We start from the raw sequence: 6,009 nt of genomic DNA, 5'->3' as shown, positions 1-6,009 counted from the left end.
AGAAATGGCCACAGATAAACTACCACTCTTTCTTGGGTAGCTTCTGCTACTCAGAATTATCTCCTGTCTTGAGAGAGGTGATCAACAAAAGATCATGGCTTATTGTTTTAGTTTCCCCTCCACTAATCGCTAATGTAACACGGTTACTAAGAGCATGGATTTGGGAGTCAAAGAGATCTGGGTTTAAATTCTGGTTTCATTGTTTACTGGTGTGTGTAAGCAATACCAAATTACTTAACATCTCTGGTTACCCATTTTTCATCTAAAGTAGAGATATCATATTTAGGTTGTTATAAGATTTAAATGGTTGTTAAACGATTAAATAAGGTAATATATCTAAAGTGCCTAGCTCAACGGCCAAAACAATAAAAAACAATTGTTACTGGGCTTCTGGCCTTCCAGAATCTCTGACCTTCCTATTATGTGGGGAATTTATATTCTCCCATCCTCCTCTAAGGGATGCTCATGGTCTTGAGATTTAGGGATCATATAAAGACTTATGATTCAGAATAGCAAGACACTTTAGATATTACAGAAAATTTCCATTTGAGAAGAAGTCTTAAATTTGTTCTTGAGTATCTTGGAATGTAGCAGAAGTTTACAAGAGAAAAATCAGTGAATGAAACAGTGAGGCTTACACAAGGACTGATGATATCAAAGAAGAGATAAGCTTACCTACCGGTTACAGACAAAAGCAGCTGGAAAACTGCAGACTTCCCACCTTCACAACTACCTGCGTTTGCAAGGTCTGACCTCCTGCTAAACTTACTACAGAGAGGAGGCCAGAGCACTATAGAGTATACATGCAGGAATAAATATGTATGAAACTCCCCCAAAGAGAGAAAGAGCCCAGAATGGGCTAACATACACATGGACAGTGCTCAGTCATTCTTCAACTCTTGAGAGAGGTATGAATAAAAAATGGGTAAAGAAATGGTAGAACATTTCTTCCCAATACTTCTCAGAGGGTAGGTATTCCTGTTTTACTGGCCCAAGCAGGGACATGGAGAATTTGAAATGATATCTGCTCTTAAACACTTATATGTATCGAATGAAGGTGACTCAGGAGGAGAAAGAGACCCTTTCATTTTTTGGTTCTGTTCCTTGGTCCTGTCTGGTAAGGTTATGGCCATGCCCACTCATTTAAGTACTGTCTGTGGCTACTTTCACACCACAACACCTGAGCTAAGTAATCGTAACAGAGAATGTATGGCCCACAAAGCCAAAAAAAATTATTATCTGTCCCTTTATGGAAAAAGTTTGCAGACTCTTGATCTGGACCAATCACCCAGGCAGCACAGGGGAACCTTTTTCAAACCAGTTTGTCAAGTAGCATAAAAAGCCTAAAATGGCAAAGGGTCAGTCTCAGCTTCCAATTCAATGTAACAGTTGCTATGCCCCATTTTGGAAGCATTCTCTCTTGGGTGCTAAATTTTCTAACCAGCAAAGCCCCGAAATTTCGGGGACAGGGAGAAAATTTTTTGCAAGTGAGTAACAAGGTATAGTAATAGGAGGGGTCATACCTACATCCACCCCTTGGTTTCCAGACCCATGTATTCTAACTTTGGGAGAAACAGCACCTCATACTGATCGCTGGCTCAGAGTGTATGCAGCATCCCCACCTGCAAGGTGTTAACTGGCAATGGGTGCTGTAATTGAATCTTTGATAAACTCTATTTTATATGAGTAATGAGGTACATGGTAAGACTAATGAGCTCCATGAAGATCAGCCCACTGGCTCACTTTGACTGAAAAATGGGTTTCTTGGTAAAGCTATGCCATGTGGAAAACTCTAACAAAGAAGAAGTTGTGGATGTTATTTTTAGCAGAAACATGGTAGGTAGGGGAGGGAAAAAGTCAAATCCAGAAGTATCTATTTCATAAAGACAAATCACTGTCTCATCCATGATTGCTGTGGTCTGAATCTGTGTGCACCCAAAATGCATATGTTGAAATTCTGATTCCCAAGGTGATGGTATCAGGAGGTAGGAGTTTTGGGAGGTAAGAGGTCTCTTATGAAAGAGATCTCACATAGCTCCCTAGATCTTTTCACCATGTGAGGACATGGCAAGAAGTCTGTGACCTGGAATAGGGCCCCCACCCAAGAATGATGGTACCCTGATCTCAAACTTGCAGCTTCCAGAACTATGAGAAATAAATTTCTGTTGTTTATAAGCCACCCAATCTGTGGTATTTTGTAACAGCAGCCTTAACAAACCAAGACAATGATGGCAGGGCTGCAATATAATCAGTATTTCACCAAATAGCTGGCTAGTTCTCCAGGGCCTCAGTGTTAGTGTCTTTAGAATATTGCATACCTGGAAGTGGAGGTAATCTGACCAGGCTTGGTGAGAGCAGTCTGCATAGCTGATCTTGCATAAAATACATCCCTGCTATCATGGCACATTGTTCACGAATCCACTGATCAAACATTAGGGGGACTGGGAATGAGATTGCTTTGATATACACAGGGTGTATCCTCTTGTTCATATTATTATTAAGAGCCTCTTTCACAAAGGAGACCGTTAGTGAACATTCGCGTATGATATAATTATTCTCACACTCTGGGCCCATTCTGAGGGGACCATTCATTTCACCCTTTCCAAAACCTGCTTGTAACTAATTTGCAAAATTTATTCCTTCTGTTTCTCTGACCAAATGGCCAAACCATGCCTAAAGATCAGTATAGACCATACCTTAGGATATCTGTCCTTCAAGGCAAAGTAAACAGCACACATACCAGCAGTCCTCACTGTGCACGGTTCTGATAACACACAAATTTCGGTTACCATGGTACATTAACTATGAGAGACTACATACAGTACAAACTTCACTGCCAGCTCTTCAATCCACAAATCACCATGTAAACAACAGATGTCCATAATGATCAGTGACCGATCGTGTCACTTCTTTCAAAGTCTATTAGTGATTGCTCACTGCTCATCTGTTATTCAGTTCTCACACAGCGAAGTGTGTATTTGTTGTCTCTGTGTCTCCCAATGATAAAGCCATGTGACTTCCACAAAAATGGATAAATGTAAAAGGGAATTGGCTCACAAAGATGAACGTAAAGCAAAAAACCAAAAACTGATAATGCTAGAAGTAAAATTCAAATCAAATGTTAACGGAGTTATAGAAGAAATGGCTGATCTTGGAAGTGTTGACACTTTTGCCATTTGAGAGACTCTAGATATGTGGTCAAAGGAACTAAATGAAGGCAAACTTATGGACATAAATGAGGAAAGTGGTTGTGATAAAAGCTGAAGATATTCCAGAGGAAGTGATACTGAGAATAAAAAACATCTCATTAAAGGAACTCACAAAGATACTTTGTAACATCGTTAAGTGCAAAGGATAAAATGTTAGAAGCTGATCCAAACTTAAAAAAAAGTATGGAAATTCACCAAGGCGTAGAAAAGATGCTCTCTCCCTGTTGTAAGTTATACAACAATGAGGCAATCACTGTTCCAACTATCTTGATAAGGTTTTTTTTTCTTTACAAGGAAATGCAATAATTCAATTCTCAAGGTGTCTAATGTTTTAAATTACAGCGTATTAAGTAAATATTAGTTTTACAAGTTTTTAATTTCTCTATACATTTATAATTAACAATAAGAGTTTTTAATATTTGATAAAAAATTTTTAACAGTCACAGAACAACTGTAGTTTTCCCATTGAATATTAAGATTGCTTTGAAGTTTCAGCTTGCACGGTCAGTTTTACAGTCCCAAACTCCTGTGTGAAGAGAGGCATATTAGGAAGATTCTGCCTCCTAGGAGGATATCCATTCCCATGTTTCATACAGAGATATTCCTGTTCATTTCAAGCTGATGTTAGCATATTAAGCAGACCAATATTTTAAAAAGCTCCATTTTTTTTCTCTTCTTGATCCTCCATCATAAAGAATTTCCCACGAGGCCATATGGAGATAGCAATGCCACAGGAGTAGTTTCAATGGAAATGCAAGTTACCTGTTTGAGCAATTTATGATTTCAAAGCTCTGCTCTGTGGAAGTTGCACCTCCACCTGAGGATGGAGTGGTGTGGACATGACCAACCTTATCTACTGATGTAACAGATAACACCTCGTTCTTGATGGGTAGCTGGGGTTGCATGAATACCTTGTTTCCACAGTCGTTCTCTACCAGGGCTCAGTTGCAAGCCAAGAGATGTTTTTTCAAAGGGGGTATAGTTAGTTGTAGAAACACACAGTTTTTCCTTCAGAACCTCTACTGTGACTCTCTTCGTGGGGCTTACCAGAGACTTCAGACAAATCCTGATCAAATCACAATTGGTTCCACTGGCCTACACTTGGATAAGTTGGAGAGCCTTCTCTGGCTTCAGGTTCTACTCAAAACTAGCAGCATTAAAACTACCAAATTAATAAATTTGGTCAGAATACTAAACCAAAATATGTTATGTCATCTCAAAAGTCCAAAGAGATCTAACAAGTGATGTCACTAACATCAACATATAGGGTAGTAGGGACAGCAGCTTATCTTTCACTTGGGAGAGAAAATCCCTGCACACTTCAAACCACTATATCCCCAGAAACTTAACCAAGGTAGCAAATCTCTGTGCTTTTGTGGGATTTACTTTCCACCTTCTGTCCTACCAACACATCTATAATACCTGCTACTTCCTGTTCTGTAGATCCTATCAAAATGGTCTCATAAATGTAGAGGATCAAGAGGGTATCCTAGGTAGGATGCTAAGACAGTCAAATTTCCTGAGAACTCAATCACAGGTGAGAGTTGGAGAGGTGACTAATTCTAGGCAAAATAAGAAAGGTTACTGCTACCTCTGACAAGTGAAAGCAAATTGCTTTGGTATTTCCTATTTGTTGAGCAAGAGAGAGAGCTTTCGCTATGCTCCTTACCAGATACCAGGGGTAGGGTTGATTTGTGCCAGCAGAAATACCCGAACCAGCTGTGCAATTGAACTTTCTTACCTTAATTCTGTCTTCTAATACATATGTCTTTGTTTCTTTTTCTTGCCTCATTGGACTGGCTATGACATTCACTACAATTTTGATTAGAAGTGTTAAGAGTACACACATCCTTGCCTTGTTCCTAATCTTAGAGAAAAATTGTTCAGTCTTTTTATTTCAGTACAATATTGGCTAGTAATAGGATTTTCAAAGATGTCCTTAGAAGGTTGAGGAAATCTTCTATTTCCAATTTGTTAATTTTTTTTTTCTGAGTGGGTGGGGAATTCTGTCAAATACTTTTCTGCATCTATTTAGATAATCATATGATTTCTTCCTTTTTTTCTGATAAGGTGGTATATTACGTTCAAATTTTTTTTTAATGCAAACCAAACCTTAAGTACCCGGAATAAACATCTTTTGATAATGACGTAATATTATTTTACACATTGCTAAGTTTAATTTGCTAATATATTGATAAATATTTTTACATCTATTTTCATGAGGGATATTGGTCTGTAATTCTCATTTCTTGTAATCCTTGCCTAGTAACAGTCTGTAAATATTTGCTGAACAAATGAAGTCAGTACAAAAGATAGAACACAAAATACAGTATACTACCATCGTTAGACACTAAAATATATACAAGACACATATGCATTCGAGGGGAAGGCTCAGAAAGACCTCTCCACTTCCAAATGTACCCAGCTACGGTCCATTCTCCACAGTGTAGACAACATAATCTTTCTAAAATATAAATTTTATTTTGTTAATTCCTTCTTAAAAATCTATCAATGGGGCCAGCCCTGTGGCACATGGTTAATTTCAGTGAGCTCCGCTTTGGTGGCCCAGAGTTCACAGGTTTGGATCCCAGGCACAGACCTATACCACACATCAAGCCATGCTGTGGAGGTGTCCCACATACAAAATAGAGGAAGATGGGCACAGATGTTACTTCAGGGACAATCTTCCTCAAGCAGAAAGGAAGATTGGCAACAAGTGTTAGCTCAGGGTCCATCTTTGTCACCAAAAAAAAAAAAATCTATTGATGGCTCCCTATCATCCTCAGGGCAAAGTTTAAGC

This window comes from Diceros bicornis, chromosome 21, assembly GCF_020826845.1.
Source record: "Diceros bicornis minor isolate mBicDic1 chromosome 21, mDicBic1.mat.cur, whole genome shotgun sequence".
In the NCBI taxonomy this organism is placed as follows: domain Eukaryota; kingdom Metazoa; phylum Chordata; class Mammalia; order Perissodactyla; family Rhinocerotidae; genus Diceros; species Diceros bicornis.
The sequence above is the reverse complement of the archived record's forward strand: the minus strand, read 5'-3'. Positions refer to the sequence as shown.